Genomic DNA, 18939 nt, shown 5'->3' with positions numbered 1-18939 from the left:
TATTTTAAGTTGAGTGAAGTGTCTTGCATGAGTACAACAAACTCAAAACTTAATGTTTCTGGTTACTTAAAATAGATAATTTCATAACTTAAGAAATTTGACGTAACTGATTACCTCAAATTTTTTGAGTTTTGTCAACTTATTCGGGATTACAGTGTTGTTGAAAAAGAAAATAGCAGCATTGCTGTTAAAAATGTGGAAATAACAGGAAATGTTTTATCAAAATAAGTAGAATATATTTTACAATATTACCGGTTTTATAACAATCAATAGATACTTCTGTCAAAACCAATGTAAAATCCTATCTTTTAAATTTTTTAATGTAGATTTCCTTTTAAAGCACTAAAAATTCCACTTTTTTACTGTTGGTATCCCCTTAAAAACACAGAAAATAGCCGTTTGTAATATTTTTTAAAAAAAGCTTAAATTAATAGAACATGTTTTGTGTTTTACAGTAGTTTTACCATCAAAAACAGATTTTTTGTTTGTTTGTTTTTTAATGTGGACACACTGTCAATTAACTGAATTTTCTGTTTTTTTATATACGGTGAAAACTCTGTGTAATGAACTGCCTGTACATTTTCCGTTTTTTACAGAACATTTTTATAGGCAGGCAGATCATTGTATAATCATTGTAAGTGCACAGTTGACAAATTATTTGCCGCTTCTTTACACATACACTCTATAAAAAGGGTTTTGTTTTACTAAAGGTAAACCATAAATAAAGTGTGTGTGTGTGTGTGTGTGTGTGTGTGTGTGTGTGTGTGTGTGTGTGTGTGTGTGTGTGTGTGTGTGTGTGTGTGTGTGTGTGTTGCCATTTTATACTGCTTGATAATATTCAATTAGTAAAGCAGTTAATTTTTTTATTTTATACCATTAAAACACATTTTTTTTGCTGTAGATATACTATTAAAACACAAAAAGGACATTTTTACTGTAGCTAATAGCTATATCATTAAAACACACAATCTGTCATTTTTTTACTGTAGATAAATAAAACAGAAAATTTTTACTTTTTTACTGTTGGGATATATGGTTTTAATAATACAAAAACACATTGATAGAAAATGTTTTATGTTTTTACAGTAGTTATACCGTCAAAATATATATATATATATATATATATATATATATATATATATATATATATATATATATATATATATATATATATATATATAATTTTTTTATTATTATTATTATTATTTTTTTTTTTTTTTTATTATTTTATGTAGACACACTCAATTAATGGAAGTTTTCTGTTTTTTATTTGCGGTATAAAGTCTGTAATTAGCTGTCAGTACATTTTCCGTTTTCATAAATGGATGGATGGATGGATGGATGGATGGATGGATGGATGGATGGATGGATGGATGGACAGATAGACCGTTAACATTGTAGCATTATTATCGTTAACATTATTTTATTTATTTATTTTATAGATCCAAACAAATAATTTCTCAGTGCATTCTGGGGTTAAGTGCTTTCCAAAAGACACATGCAATGCTGCTAGAATTCATTTGTAAGCCTCTTCTGAGTCAGCATTCTTTGATGGAAGAGCTTTCATGTTCATTGTGCATCTATGATGCTTTGTCTAAGTAGGCATCTCACCAGCTTTTGAAACAGAGCTCAGTGTCTGATGCTTAACCCAGTTGTATTGCTTTTTTGTGCCATTTGGTAATGATCGGCACAGAATGTACTGTGCACTGCTGCAATATGCTCTTTGATTTAGTCGAGGTACAAAACGCAAAAAATTTCGAGAGCGTTTGAAAGTAAGTCCATCGTGCTCCAGCACTCTCTCCTCTGGCCCTAAACGTGCAGCTCATTCAGCTCTGGCCTGTTTGCGATTGTGTGTGTTTGATACTGCGTGTTCAAACTGCCAGACTGTGCTCAATGAGGCTTCTCTTTTGCTCTGAATTCCAGCCGCGGGCATCCTCTCGGTTAGCCTGCGTGTGTGTGTGTGGTCCTGGTATTCATCATCTTGTGTGTGCGTGTGTGTTCTGTTTTATGTTGTTTACAAGGACAAATATTGTAAAATGGCATGGGTATGACCTAGGTATTACACTGTTAAGGTGGTTTATGAGTGTCCTCGTAACTCTAAACACTTAAAATCGTACTAAACAGAGTCTTTTGATATTTGCTTGTTTGGGTTGAGTTCAGGGCTAGGGTAAGGCCATGTAATAACCTGTCTTTTGGTATACAATGCCTTAAACCTTTGAAGAGTCCTCATAAACCACACATTTAAATGTGTTTCCATGTGTGTCTGGTATCCATCACAGTCTGGTGACTACAAGTATACAAATACCGGGATTTTGTTATTTTGTGGGGACATTTTTAGGGCAATATGAGAAAAATGGCACATACTGTAAATCATCTGGAATTAAGTGTTTTAAAAATGTACAATTTTAAAACCTGTATGTGAAGGTTGAATTTAGAGGTAGGGTTTAGGGAAGAAGACCGCATGTATGTTATGTAGCCACACAGATGTACAGTAACAAAAATCAAGATGGTTGGGAGGCTTTATTGGGGAGCCTATCTGTATGTTCTGGTGTATGTGGTTTACAAGGTCACAACGATTGTATAATGGCATTAATATGACCCAGGTATTACACTGTTGAGGTGGTTTTATAAGTGTCCTCGTAATTCAAAACGCATTAAAAAAAATTATACTTAACAGGGTCTTTTGACATTTGCTTATTTGGGTTGAGTTCAGGACTAGGGTAAGGCCACATAATAACAGTTTGTTTTTACAGTATACAATATATTACACATATGGAGAGTTTTTAAAAACCACAAATACAAATATATTTGCATGTGTGTGTGTGGTCCCGGTATCCATCACAGTATGGGGACTACAAGTATACAAATACCAGTAGTACCTTTTTTTTATCCTATGGGGACATTTATTGGGGCAATATGAGGAAAATAACACATACTGTAAATCATCCGAAATGAAGGACTTTGGAGTTGTAAAACTTTTCTGTGAAGGTTGAATTTAGAGGTACGGTTAAGGGAAGAAAACAGCATATATGTTATGTAGCTACACAGATGTACAGTAAAAAAAATCATGATACGTTAAAGGGCTGCACAAAAATGGAAAGAACATTGCGATGTGAAAACGGTTTCACCAGATGACTTGAACAGCTGTATTTGTAAATAATTCATAAGTTTAGATTGATTGGGAGGTTTTATTGGGGAGCATTTCTGGATAAAATATCATTTTAAAAAATTACAAGCAAGGTCAAATACAATAGACCAAAGATACAAACGAAATAATCAGTGCGTTATGGGTTTCTTAAAAATCTAACAGCATTCAAGTACAGAAGGTACAATCAAACATAAAATATCTTTTTTTGTGTGTGTAAATAACCATATACTGTCAGCACAAATAGCCTAGTGCTTAGTACATCAACATACGGCGACTCGAGTTCCCGGCTCGAGGTCCTTTGCCGATCCTTCCCCTATCTCTGCTCCCCACACTTTCCTGTCTGTACAATGTCCACTGTCCTATCCCAATAAAGGTGAAAAATAATAATCAAAAATAATAACTATATACTGCAATAAATCTTTACCTCACAAATGTTTAATTTATTTAAAAAAAATTTATGGCTTAACCCTTTAGTTACCCCACCAAGAAAAAACTTTTGGATTGCATTTCTTAACTCCTAATATCGCTAGTTCACACACTCAATACATTTTTTTTTTCAACACATCCCATAATTTCTAAAATATCAACCTCTACCAAATGATTGATATGTCACTTTATGATAAAAGTACCAGAATTAATACATATACTATAAAAAATATGAAAATATGAAGTGTAAGACTAATTTATTATTAATTAATACTCAAAATAATAATCATATTTATTCTTTGAAGTATGCCATAAAATATTTCAGATTTTCATTTAACATGTTTTCTTTTTTTTCCTTTTTTTATTTTACAATAAAAGCAAAATCAAGTGTAGTAGTGCAACAGAATTATGTTTGTTTGATTTATTCATTTATTTATTATTATTATTATTTATTTATTTTGTAAACCAACAATGCTGTGTAGTGTAATCCATTATTTTAAACAGTAATTCTTTAAAAGACATTATTTGAAACAGTCAAAACATGGTCAACCATTTGGTAGAGCAGACAGTCAAAGGTTAAATTAGCTTGAAATGCTTGCACAGGCATTAAAAACAAATGCGAAATAATTAATTTCACTCCAAGCTTAAAAACAGAAATGACTTCGCTATGTTCTGAACTGTAATGTCAACTATAATCCCATTTGAACATTGCAGATCCTGCAATGTGACTATTGTGGCACATTGCAATAATGATGATGAAACAATATTTTGTGCAGCCTTTATATGGGAGGTCCCCATATCACATGAAAACCCAGCAAGTGTGTGCATGTCTGTTCGTCTGTGTCTGAGACCACTGCTGGTGTGCGCATCTAGCATTATGTTTTATTGATAACTTATCAATACTGCAGGACGTTTATTTAATAGCTAGCGCTGACCTTATCAGCAGTGTTCAGTTCTAAATGTTGGACTTCTTCTGTGAAGTTCATCTCAAACTGGGTCTGGTTTTCTGCGCACTCTTTTTCTCTTCACCTTTCCACATGGCAGAACAATGTCAGACCCACTCAGTCTCTCTCGCTTTTTCTCTGGTCTCGTCACTTGCAGCCCTTTGCTTACACTCTTCCTGCTATCCGAAAGTAATTTAACAACTCTGGACGTCAGACGTGTCAACCTCTGTTAACTCTTTTCCTTTTTCTCTTTAGTTTTACTGTCAGTCTCTGTGGACGCCGAAGTCTTGATATCTGGGGTCCATTATTAGTCAGATCAGCAGGCGAGAGGAGCGCTAGCTTAGCTCTCATTAATATGCTGCATTAGCATTTGCGCTAACAATGCTGAGGAGCCGCCGCTGCCTTCACGCCCTCCTGGGAGGCTCCAGCTTATGAGTCGGGTAGTCGTAATTATACCATGATGTGCATTCAAGTGATTTTGATGATCGGGATGAAGTGGATGTGTTGGGGCGATTTTCATATCACACTCTTTTTTTTTCACATCCTGAAAAAGACAGAATGCTTTTAGCACATCACGAAGAGCCAAACATTCACTTTAGGTGTGTGGAGCTGATGCTTTTTCTGTGTATTGCATCATTTTCATTCTGCGACAGGAAATTCATACAGGTCTGTGAACAGTGGAATTCTAAGCTGACAAACTAATTTGACGTCTATTAATTATATTTTGTATTTTTTTTTACTACTTTATATAAATAAAAATATAGAACATATTAAGATAGCACTTACATTTTTCTGGTATTCTTTAGATATATACAGTAACAGAGTACTTACCAGTAGCTTACTGTAAATTAATTACAACTAAATATATTTACAGCACCATCTATCTTGCTGTACAGTATGTGTATTTACAGTATTGTTTACATTAACTGTAAAATAGTCATGTCAATACCTCTCAACCCTTACGTGTGTCCTGGGATTCTCCCATATTTTACAATTCTATCCCTCTATCATCAGTCCGGTTAAGCTATTTTCCCGTATTTCTTCTGTATTTTTAATCATTCTATGAAGGGTGGCAATAAACTTTAAAGAGCTGATCTTCCCTTTACGCAACCCATACTGCCGAATCACCAGGGGATGCCCCTTGCTCTTAAATGTGAACCTGTTCTTTCATTTTATTTAGGCAGGAAAACATTTTGAATTAAATATAAAAACGGCGAGATTCCCTTCCTTTTCATCACAGGCGCCCCTATGCAATCCTTTTCATGTAGCGGTGCGGGTCTGTCAGACATGCTCCATAGTGATAAATAGACGCTCTTTCCCAAATGGATTCTGTACACAGTATGGGTTTTGGGTGCTTGTTTGAACTAAAATATACACATAATAATAATTATTATTATTATAAAATTAATAACTAAACATGTCGATCTTGGTGGGTTTTCTTTTAAACACAACTAATTTTGTCTTAAATGAGCATAAACAGTTAGGGTAGCAATCAAATGCTTTTGTAGATCTGTGCAGTTTTTAAGGGGTATCCGGTATTTCACATCACAATGTTGACTGATATGGCCGATTAATAGACTAATGTCTATTAATTATATTTTGTATATTAAGTGTTTTTCATAGCTTTTTATAAATAAATGTATAGATTAAATAAGATAGCATTTAATTTTTTCGGCATTTCTGATTTACAGTAAAACATTGTTTTTCTTGTTTGTTTTATCCTGTTGAATACTGAATTGTTCAATTTATGTTGTCATTTAGAACTTTTTTTTAAATTTGTTTTCTGACCAGTTGTTTTTTCTGTAAATAAATTTTCTCTGAATGACTATATTTTATTTTAAATTAAAAAACGTTTTTGAATCTGTATGTATGTTTTTTTTTTTTTTTTTTTTTTTTTTTTTTAGAATTTGTCTATCATAGGCTCATTCTGGAAAAGTTGCCCTATATACATTTCCGGACTTTGCTAATCATGTAGCCAGAGGTACATATGGCTGCATTTCATCTTTAAAATGAATGCTACTGGGCAGTATGATGCCGTTCCTTTTCGCGCTTACCAGCTGACCGCTCACCCCCGAATCCAGTTTGTTGACCATGACGATAGGGTTAGAGTCCAGAAAGTGGCTAAGACAAAAACAGAAGCCAAAAAAATAAAATAAACAAGTAAAAAACAGGGTAAGAATGTTGTAAAATCTGAAAACATGGTAAAAATCAGGTGAGGGCTTTTTCATTCAGAATTGTTATTTAAAACAGTCAGTTGGGTTTAGGACAGTTGGTAGGCAGGTAAATCGGTGGTTTTGAAAACACTATTGGTTGGGTTTAGGGAAGGAGGAGGGTGGGTCAGTCAGTCATCAGCAGCCTGTGGTGCAATTGCGTGTGAACAGCATGCGCGAGTTTCACTCATAAGTGAAATTTGACATCTGAAAAATGTACACAGCGGCCTATAATGGATTTGCGAAAAAACTAAAACTGCAAAAAATGTAGCTCCTAGGACGTATTCGGTGCTCTCCAGAAATGTATATAGCGGTACATTTTCTGAATGAGCCTGGGTTGAATTTGTCCTATCAAGTGCTTACTTTTTTCACTCAATTTATCATGATTTATTTCTATTTGTGCCCAACTTGACTCACACTTCAAATTTGTTTTCATTAGTCAACATTTAGATTGTTTCCCAGTACTGGGTTGCAGCTGGAAGAGAATCTGCTATGTAAAACAAATGCCGGAATAGTTGGCGGTTCATTCCACTGTGGCGACTCCTGATAAACCAGAGACTAAGCCGAAGGAAAATTAAATTTCAAAGTGGCTAATGTCAGCAGGTTTTGAAAATATTGTTTAACAATTATACTTTATGGAGTTTGCATGTTCGCCCTGCATTCGCGTGGGTGTCCTCCGGGTGCTCCGGTTTCCCCCACAGTCCAAAGACATGCGGTACAGGTGAATTGGGTAGGCTAAATTGTCTGTAGTGTTTGTGTGTGTGATTGTGTGGATGTTTCCCAGGGATGGGTTGCAGCTGGAAGGGCATCTGCTGCGTAAAAACTTGCTGGATAAGTTGGCGGTTCATTCCGCTGTGGCGACCCCGGATTAATAAAGGTACTAAGCCGACAAGAAAATGAATGAATTTAGACTTTATGAAATGAAATGTGCATATAAAGATGCCATGGCAGGTTAAATATCATGTAAGCACAGCCTTTCTGACATGCTTTCATGTTAGTGAATCTCCCTCAAGGTTATCAATCACACAGTAAGCCATAACCTTCCCGAACGTCCCCTCTGCCCAAATCTGATAAAGTGGCTCCATGGTCACATGACCCCAACTGTCTTCCTCCATCCACGCTGACTGTACCCCCATGTGCCAATGGCACTAAACCATGTGTCAGTCCCGTAGCTTTATTACCACTCTCTGCAGAGTGAGCTATGAGCAGATTATGCTGTCTTACCCTTCTAAGCTGTATTCTCTGATTAGACCTGTCCTCCTGTCAGACCCTTGGAACCCGGTTAAGTCCCTTCAGAGCCGGAGGATCATCGGCGGCCTTTCACTGCATCAGCACAGCGGCTCAAGGTCACGGCTCTCCAAAAACCTCAAGCCTTGACCTATTGGCCTCGTCATATGACACATCCCCTGCTAATACTGGACGACTAAACGCTATTGGCTCCAGCAGAGAAGATGGAGAGAGCCACAGTCTCAAACTCAACGACACTACCCCAAAAAAAAACTCTGGCGTGCCTTGGCACCTGCAGCACAGTACTTTATGAATCAATGTCACTCCCAGTGAGAAGAAAATGACTACGTTGCAAAGGAGAAGAGGGCTGGAGTGGAGGCGGAGAGAAAAATCACTTTGATGGATTGGCTCCTCATGGGACAACCTTGTAATGTTTTTGGACAGCACCCCAACTCCGAAAGGCTTTCGTTTTCTGCTTTGTACAATTGAAGATACAAAAAAATTTTCAATGCAGATGCCGGCTTATGACACGGAACAGAGAAAGTAATTAAGGAGGGTGATTAAAAAGGGAGACCTAGTCCTACCCCACACTGAGGCTTTTGGGTCCTCTAATTGCCTGGTGCCAAATAAATGATGGTCGAAGATGTATGGGATGCCGGCATGCAGCGGAGTCCTGGCGCAGAATGATGATGCGTACGACAGCGCCAACAGTGATGGCGCAGACCGATGAGTCACAGAGAAGCATAGCCGCACAGGGGCTCTGACACACAGATGGTGCAACCTGTGCATCATTACAGGCCCTGGATGCTGCATGGAGACTTTTAAGGACAGCTGCTAAACTCAACTAGCTAATGAATGCAGAGGGGCTGCAAAATGAAGGGAGGGTTTTTGGAGGTGGGGAATAAGCACGCTGTGATTTTGTTTCAGTTGACTGTTTTATTATTTGTGCAAAATCATTGTCACTAATTGTACATTTGTATTATTAAAGAGATAGTTCAAGCAAAAGTTCTGTCATTATTTATTCATCATTCATTTGTTCCAAACTTTTATTAGTTTATTCTTCTATTGAATACTAAAGACAATAGGAAAGCTGGATTCCTGTAACCATTGACTTTCATGGTATTAGTTTTTTCGGTAACACTTTACAATAAAGTTCATTAGTTAATGCATTTACTAACATGAACTAATCATGAACAACACTTGTACAGCATTTATTAATCATAATTGAACATTTACTAATGCATTGTTGATATCCAAGTCCATGCTTGTTAACATTGGTTAATTCACCATGAGTTAACATGAACTAACAATAAACTACTGTATTTTCATTAACTAACGTTAACTAACATGAACTAATACAGTATAGTCGATGTATTGTTCATTATTTGTTCATGTTAGTAAATGCTTTAATTAACATTAACTAATGAACATTGTAAAGTGTGACCGTTTTTTTCTTAAAATGAAAGTCAATGGTTTTCATCATTTTCATTATATCTTCTTTAGTGTTCAACAGAGGAAAGATATTCATAAAGCTTTGAAACAAATGAAGGGTGAGTAAATAGTGAGTAATTTTTCATTTTGGGGTGAACAATCCCTTTAATGTAAAATTTCATGTTTAGGTTTAGCCATTGCATGTAATTGCCAATAATTTAATTTAATAATTTAGTGTGTAGATGTCATTTCTAACATGGACACTGCACTGAGAAAAGTGAAACTACTGTGTCGTTCATTCAAAGCATATTTTTATTTTGGAAAGTGAAAAATGATGGTTTCTTGTTTTCAGTTTACCTAACGAACCCCCTATAAAAAAGTGGTAACACTTTATTTTGATGGTCCATTTGAGTATTAGTAGACTATCTGCTTAACAAACAATTTTGTAAGCTGTCTCATCCCCCGTTTTATTTATTTTAATTTTTTTATTTTTTTGACACATTTGCACCAGACTCATTTTTGCAATAAATCAATCAATAAACAATCTACGTTGTAATAAGCTCTTTAAATAAACATGAATTAAATAAATGATGAAAATAAAAATATTAAAATAAATAAATAAATAGTGCATTTATGAAGCATTGTACATCTCTCTCTCTCTCTCTCTCTCTCTCTCTCTCTCTCTCTCTCTCTCTCTCTCTCTCTCTTTATCAAAATAAATACATAAATAAACCTAATTCTCTGAGCACTAATGGTACATTTGTAGAATTAGTACTTCTTGTTGAATCGCTGAATGCCTAAATTGTAAGTCACTTTGGACAAAAACGTCTGCTAAATAATTACATGTGAATGTAATATAAGAATAAAAAAAAGATCATTCCAACAAAAAAATCTACAATGTACCAAAGTAAAAAAAAAAATGTGTGTGTGTGTATATATATATATATATATATATATATATATATATATATATATATATATATATATATATATATATATATTATTTTTTAGTTAATTAAATTTTATTTAGATTAAATACAATTTTAAAGTTTGAACCAAAGTTAAATTATGCTTTTTCATCTTAAACACCCAGCAGGCACAAGACATCAACATGACGTCAGATTGACGATGTACGTGGCGACGTTTCATTTTGCTTGGAAATGAAAATCAGGTTGACATCAGAATCCAACATCAGGCCGATATCTGTGTCCAGCGTCCAACCTAATATCAATGATAATGATGTTACAGCTTGACGTTGTGTGGAGGTTACCACTATGACATCTATCAGATGCTGGATTTTGGTTGCCATACCTGACAAATAAATGTCAGTATTTGACCTCAATATAACATTGGTTAAGATGTTGGTTTGACGTTGGATTTTGGTCACTTTCCAACGCAACCTAAAACCAACCAAATATCAACGCTAATGATGTTACGGCTTGACGTTGTGTCGACGTTACCACTATGACGTCTATCTGATACTGGATTTTGGTTGCCAAACCTGACAAATAAATGTCAGTATTTGACCTCAATATAACGTTGGTTAAGATGTTGGCTCGACGTTGGATTTTGGTCACTTTCCAACACAACCTAAAATTAACCAAATATCAACGTCATTTGATGTTGTTATTGGACGTCAAAATAATGTTGTCCTTAGACAATAGCTGGACATTGAATTTTGGTCACCTGACATCAAAACCTAAATCTAACTTAATGTTAACATCTAATGATGTTGTGTGCCTGCTGGGTAATAACTAAATGCACTACAGAATGTTACGTTTACACACATCCACAAAATACATGTAAACGCATCAGCTTTTTACGGCGTAATACTCCGTGCTTTTGAGTACATACTTTAAGTAATCTTTACAATAGATTCTTTTACTCACACTACATTTTTGGTCATGTAATAGTTCTCTTAACAAGTATGATTTTTCAGTACTCTTTCCGCTACTGACCATAGCTGTATATGTACATAAAAAAATGCAATGATGGCAGAATGGCAGGTTATTTAGGTATAAAAAGCACTAAAACCCAGTAAAGTGTAATAGCACAGAAAACACCAATAGAGAAAGTAATTTGTCAAGAATATGTGGGTCGGTGTCTGTTTTTGCACACAAGTAATGGACAAAATCATTTGGAGGTCAAATTGAATATGTGCAGAACTGACAGTGCACAAAACGAATTTATAAACGCAGTGTAACGGCCCACAGTCCCCAAGCAGAGTGATAAGCAGAGATGCTGATAAAACTGCGTGAATGCTTGTTTGCATACTGCCTCCATCACAAGCATGTTGGCTTAAAATACACACGCACACACATAGTGATGAGTTCCTCGGTCACAGCAGGCGAGCATGTTTTGCTGACACATTGAACTCATAACAATGACTGAAACAGGATGAGCGGATAACCACAGAGACACAGACTGTGGGGTGAATTGACTAAGCAGTTCCAACACTTTTGTGAGTAATATTGCACTACAAAGAAAAGAGTTTCCACAAAATGACCATAATTCTGTTTAGCTGGTTGCTTAATTTGTGACTGTCAGTATTTTCTGCATAAACACTTTACCTATTATGTAAATTATAAATGGGAAGGTGGAAGAATCAATAGATATATAGAGAGAGAGATGAATAGAAATCAGAGGAAAGAGTCACATCAGCTGCTCTTTCAATCCTGTTTTCATCCTTCCTCATAGATGGAAGGATGAATGAATGGTTGGATGTGTAGAAGATGAAAGAACGAATAGATAGTTGGATAGACAGATGGATTATTGGGTGGATAGGTGGAGAGATAGATACAGTAAATGGATAAAAGACAGTTTGGAGGATGGATAGACAGCTGGATGGATTGATTTTCAGATGATAGATGAATGGACAATGCATGAATGGACAATAAACAGGTTGATGGATGGTTACTAAACTGAGGATAATGGATGAATCATTGAATGAATGAATTGACAATGAACTGATGTATCCATATGCATAAATTTACAAATTGGTACCTACTAGGTAGATGGGGGATGGACCGATGCACAAATACACAGAAGGATGGATTGGTGGTGACAATTTTAAATCAATAGATAAACTGATGGATGGGTTGTTGGACCAATAAATTGATGGATGGATGGATGGATGGATGGCTGAGTGGGTGGATGGATGGATGGATAGATGGATGGATGGATGGATGGATGGATGGATGGATGGATGGAAAAATAGGCAGATGAACGAACGGATGGATGACAGACAAATATACTGGTCAATAGACGGATGGATGGATGGATGGATGGATGGATGGATGGATGGATGGATGGATGGATGGATGGATGGATGGAAAATAGTCAGATGAATGAATGGATGGATGAGATACAATAAAATGGATGGATGGATGGATGGATGGATGGATGGATGGATGGATGGATGGATGGGTGGGTGGGTGGGTGGGTGGATGGATGGATGGATGGATGGATGGAAAAATAGGCAGATGAACGAACGGATGGATGATAGACAAATATACTGGTCAATAGACAGATGGATGGATGGATGGATGGATGGATGGAAAATAGATGAATGAATGGATGGATGATATACAATAAAATGGATGGATGGATGGATTGAAAAATAGACAGACAAATGAATGGATGGATGACAGAAAAATGTACTAATCAATGGATGGATGGATGGATGGATGGAAAAATAGACAAATGAATGAAAGGATGGATGACACAAATGAACTGCTGGATGGATGGATGGATGGATGGATGGATGGATGGATGGATGGATGGAAAAATAGGCAGATGAACGAACGGATGGATGACAGACAAATATACTGGTCAATAGACGGACAGATGGATGGATGGATGGATGGATGGATGGATGGATGGATGGAAAATAGTCAGATGAATGAATGGATGGATGATATACAATAAAATGGATGGATGGATGGATTGAAAAATAGACAGACAAATGAATGGAAGGATGACAGAAAAATGTACTGATCAATGGATGGATGGAAAAATAGACAAATGAATGAAAGGATGGATGACACAAATGAACTGATGGATGGATGGATGGATGGAAAAATAAGCAGATAAACGAACGGATGGATGACAGACAAATATACTGGTCAATAGACAGATGGATGGATGGATGGGTGGATGGTTAATAGATCCATTGATAGATGGATAGTTAAGCAACAGGTGGATAGGTACAATACATGAATTGACTGATAAATGACAGGTGGACAATAGATGGATTGATAAGTAGACGGGTGGATGGATGAATGGATACATTGAGGTGTAAATGGATGGATGGACAGATGGTGAATAGGCAGGTGAATATTTTCCAGAGCTGTGTGCTAATACCTTGCAGACAGTGCATTCAAATAAATGCTGCCATCAGTGGACACAATTAATTTTGACCGAATTTTTAGCGTGTGTGTGCATAGTTCCTCTCCCCCACGGAGCTCACAGTAATGACACAGACAGGAATTGTTTCTCTCCAGTCTTTCCCGCGTGTTCCTTTCGCTGAGTTCCCTGTTTTATTTTCCCGCTCTCTTCATCTTGTTACATCAGGACTTTAGGGCTCTTTCATTAAAGTTTAAATCTACAACTCTCTATGAAGCCAGTTTTGATGAATTAAACAAGCTCTGCTATTCTGCACACACTCGCTCTCCTCCTCCTCCCAGCCTCTCTTTCATTCTCACTCGCTTTTGTTGTCTTTTTTTCACACCGTCTCTCTCTCTTTCTCTTTCTCTTTCTCTCTCCCATAATCCCCTGCATTTCTCCCCACTCGCCTCTTCTGTCTCATGTCCTCATCTTCCTCTCTTGGCTTTCTCTGTTCTTAATTCATCTGTTTGTACTGTCTCATATGGAGGCTCCAGACCGTGGAGAGTTGCAGCTCATATGAAGCAGCCGGCGTGCTGTTGGGAGCCGTACAGGGGCCCAGATGTTTAGGAGGATAGTCGACTCTATGAAGACACTCTTTTTCTTTGATTAAACTTTGGAATGACTCCTATTCCCTCCTCTTTTAGAAATCCGCCTCAATCACAGCTTACGCACACAATCTGGAACAGCACACCAGGTGCTGGGAAAATGGTGTTGTGTATATAAGGTGTGAGGCAGAGGAGGAGGCCCACATCTGTTCATATTAACTGTCAGAAATAGACCCCGCATGTGTGTGTGCGTGTGATTATAAGCTTATTTGTGATGCGTAGGAGTGTGTGTGCACCTGACTTTGCACATGTGTGTGTACATTGCTTAAAATCCGTCCTTTTCTTAGAAGATGTACTTGGATTATGCACCATTTATGACTTAAATGTTTTTAAAGAAAGCTATAGATCTGGACTAGTTATTATTTTTTATGCGTAGGAGTGTGTGTGTGCACCTGTATTGCACATGTGTGTGTACATCGCTTAAAATCCATCCTTTTCTTAAAAGATATTCTTTTATTATGTACCATTTATGACTTGAAAGCTTTTAAAGGAAGTTAAAGATCTGGACTGGTAATTATTTCTGATGCCTGATGGATGGAAGTGTGTGTGCATCTGTCTTTGCACGGTTTTGTACATCCATTAAAATCCACCCTTTTCCTAGAAGCTGTACTTGGATTGTGTATCATTCAAGACTTAAAACCTTTTAAAAGAAGTTAAAGATCTGGACTGGTAAATAGCTCTGATCCTTGTTTTGGCTATGTGGAAGTGTGTGTGCACCTGTCTATGCACATGTGTGTGTAATGTACATCACATAATTTCTGTCCTTTTCTTAGAAGCCATACTTAGATTATGTTCCATTTATGACTTGAAACCTTTTAAATGAAGTTAAAGATCTGGACTGGTAATTATTTCTGATGTATGGGAGTGTGTGTGCACCTGTCTTTGCACATGTGCGGGTACATCTTTTTCTTAGAAGCATTGTTATATTCATGAATTATTATAAAGCATGCTGGATTGTGTTTTTTAATATTGTTTGTAAGTGATTTGTCTCTACAGTGCTCTGCATATATAAGTAAAGATCTATATTTTAAAATTATATTTTTAATAGGAAGCTATACAATATTATGTTTGTGCATATACATTAGATTAGTCAGTACTGAAGCCAAATCTGGAGCTTATCTAACAAAATAACTTACGATAATGGTCCATAAACTAGTACACCCAAATGTATATGCTATAAAAAAATTTAATACCAACTTAAAAAGGGAAAAGAAAAAATGAAAAGAAACAAAAAATGTAATCATTTAATTGAAATTTTATAGGTAGTAATTTTTTTTTTCAAAATTTTCCTTGAATTTAATCATATTATCGATCGATTTCTCAATATGTTTGGTGACTAAAATATAATTTTAATTAATATATCTGTTTAATAATTCTGTTTTGTTTATATGAACCAAAAAGCATTGCCTATATTTACTGAGAAATGGAGAAAAATATTCATTTTCAAAATGGAGTGTACTAAATTATGCTGAGCACTGTGTGTGTTTGTTGTGTCATGATGCTACTGCCCTAATTTAATTGCCCCTGGTGGGATTAATGAAGTTCTTAAACTTAAAACGTCTATGCAGGAAAATATGGACATCATATCCCGCATAAATACATGTTTTTAGTTTTATTTAACCATTCAATTAAAGTCCAGGTGGTCAAAAAGTGAATTCAGAAAAAAGGGGATTTATCAAAAAACAAATGATTAAAATAATTATAGAAAAGTAATTGTTATAAATAATAAAACTTTTACAATGTTAGTAATTTTGGGGGGGAAATTGAAGATTTTGGGAAATTTTGTTTATATGGAGAATAGCAGCTCAGATATTTAGCGAACATCTTAATATTTAAAAAAAGAAAAAAAAACAGGACAAAAATATAAAAAATCTGAAACTATTATTGTAAATAATACAAAGTTGATTAAAAGGAATATAAAAATAATTATGAAATAAACATCATTAATCATTAATTGATCATTTATTTTGAGGAAAACTAGTTTTTTTTTTTACCTAATGAGTGTCTGTGGATGTTTCCCAGTGCTGTGTTGCAGCTGGAAGAGCATCAGCTGTGTTAAACATATGCTGGATAAGTTGGCGGAATAAATGAATAAATGGACTAAGCTGAAAGAAAATGAATGAATGAATGAATGAATGAATGAATGAATGAATGAATGAATGAATGAATGAATGAATGAATGAATGAATGAATGGTCTTTTACCTCTGATCTTTTTTCTCCTTTTTTTTACTAAATATAAAAAATAACGTCTTAAAGCAATTCCCCCTTTGCCAGATCTGCGGTAGAAGACAAAGTATGAATAAGCAAGCACACGCACATGTGTGACAGCTCTTCTCCAGACAGGTCCTGTGGAGGTCAGGCGCTGGTTAACACAGAAGGCCAGTGTTTTCCCCTGCTGACAGACGTATATTTCTTCATTTGAGGAGCGCAATCTGCCCCTTGTCCCAGTACGTGTCTCTTTTGTGAAATGGTAATGGAGTGAATGCCCAGAATGCTGATCCATCAGGCATATCCGAAGACAGGCCCTTTGTTGTGACGGATCTTACACATGCAAACAGCCCGATGTGATTATCCCTCTTTATCATTGGACAGTAGCTAGTTTAACCACAAATATATTCATCCTCATATCATTCAAAACCTGTTTGTCTTGCATGTACAGTTGTCACTGCTGTGCTGGATAATTTTACAACTCCGCTAGAGTTAATCTGTTGAGTTTTACCATTTTTGATCCATTCAGTTGATCTTGCGGGAGCACTTTTAACTTTTACTTTTTTTAATCATTTTTCTATTTAAAGCTTTACTTTTCTGCAATTACATTAACAGCAGAAAGTACTTCTGAATCATCTCATCTGAATCAAAGATTTTCAGGTGCTGAATAATGTCATAATGAATTTAACTTGAAGTTAAAGTAAACCGAAAATCATTGACTTATGATTGTTTTCCTAATATGGATGACAATCATGGCTGCTGTTTTCCAACATTCTTCAAAACACCTTCTTTTGGGTTCAACGAAAATAAAAAAGCAACTCATGAATGTTAGGAACCAATTAAGAATGACTAAATGGTGAATAATTGTACAATTTGGAGTGAACTATCCCAGTGTTATTGTGCTCTCGGCCACATTTGCTCTCTTCTGTGGAACCAAAAAATAATAATTTTGTTTTCCGTCATTCTTAGTCAATGATGTAACTACAGAGTCAAACTTTAAATAATAGTATCAAAACTCTTTAGTTAGTTTTTCAACTGTTTAGGGGAGCTGTAAAATGAGCTTATTTTCAAAAAATAGGGTAGTATTCCTTTAAAACATACTAAATAAAATCTCAAAGTCATGTTTTGTTTTGTTTTTGTCCCACTGTATATTAGGTGGCCTTACTTTGTACTTAAACTTAAAATAATAATAAATCACAGTGTACTTATTGTGTAAATACCAGCCTGATCTTACAAAAAAAAAATTATTAAATATAATATAAATATATTAAATATAATATTTGGAGTTCAGTCTTACGAAAATGTATGATTTTAAAAAAGAGGCGTGGCATCCAACTCCACCCCTAACCCCAACCATCATTAGGTGATGAGCAAATCGTACTAAATTGTACGAATTAGATCATACGAATTTAAACGAATTAGCCACTAAATCAAAAAGTTACGAATTGCCGTGAGATTGTGTTGGTAAATACATGTTACACATTGTACTTTTGATTGATTAAATACCTGCATGTAATTACATGTTATTATTTTCTGTAATCACACTTTTGACCATGCCTTACATCTAAACTTACCCTTAAACCCTTAAAGTTCCTAACCCTACCTGTTTTTTCACCTCAAGAGCACTAAAAGTGTTCTGCAATACATGATGAACACAGTAAGTACATAGTATTTATTTTATGATGCAAGTCCATGGTCACCTGATATAAAGTAGGACCATTTGTGTGTGTGTGTGTGTGTGTGCTTTTATCTTGAAAGTTGCTCTCTTTTTGGTTTGTTTGGTTTGTCCTAAATGATTAAACCAGTTCTTGAATATCAATAAAAGGCTACTTAAACATCCGTTTGCTTACCACACAGCTATGCAAGACATCTCATGAGGAGGAATATCGTGCATGAATAATATACATATCTTTTATGATTATTTTATGTTGCTTTCAAATAGACTAGTGAATCCCCATGCATAAAAAATAATCTTCTACAGAAGAAGAAAAAATACAGCAGCATAAGGTGTGTAAATGAAGAGAGAATTTATTTATGGGGGAATTATCTTTTAGAATGAGATGTTTATTTATTTTTTATTTCCTCATTAAATCGAAATTCAGGGAAATCTATGGGATATTTAAAAGATATAATAAAAAAAATTAAATAAATAAGATGCTTGTTTTGTATTTGTCCTACAGCAGCAGTGTCTTGGCAACCTGGTGTTTAAAGAATAAGCTGAGTAATGAATTATAAGCATCAAACTATCGAGTGTCCTATAAAGCTCTTGATTGGAATTTATGATCTCAAGTAAAGTTTCCGCGAGGTCAGACTAAGGACAGTTCGGATATTTGATTTTTTTCTAATTATGTCT

General features: G+C 35.4%; 1 protein-coding gene and 1 long non-coding RNA gene across 51 annotated transcripts in view; both read left to right on the top strand.

The window, feature by feature from the left end:
- The window catches only part of celf4 (CUGBP, Elav-like family member 4), a 257699-nt gene that overhangs the window by 147691 nt on the left and 91069 nt on the right, over positions 1-18939 (top strand). The gene's annotated exons all lie outside the window — the stretch shown is intronic.
- On the top strand, positions 6002-10024 carry LOC147831858 (uncharacterized). The gene is made up of 3 exons (XR_015520097.1): positions 6002-7016; positions 7463-9115; positions 9354-10024. It is a non-coding gene; the product is annotated as an uncharacterized LOC147831858 (long non-coding RNA).

The sequence above is a fragment of the Danio rerio genome, chromosome 21 (assembly GCF_052040795.2).
Source record: "Danio rerio strain M-AB ecotype USA chromosome 21, GRCz13ab, whole genome shotgun sequence".
Lineage (NCBI taxonomy): Eukaryota > Metazoa > Chordata > Actinopteri > Cypriniformes > Danionidae > Danio > Danio rerio.
Note: the sequence above shows the minus strand (reverse complement) of the source record. Positions and strands in the feature narration are given on the sequence as shown.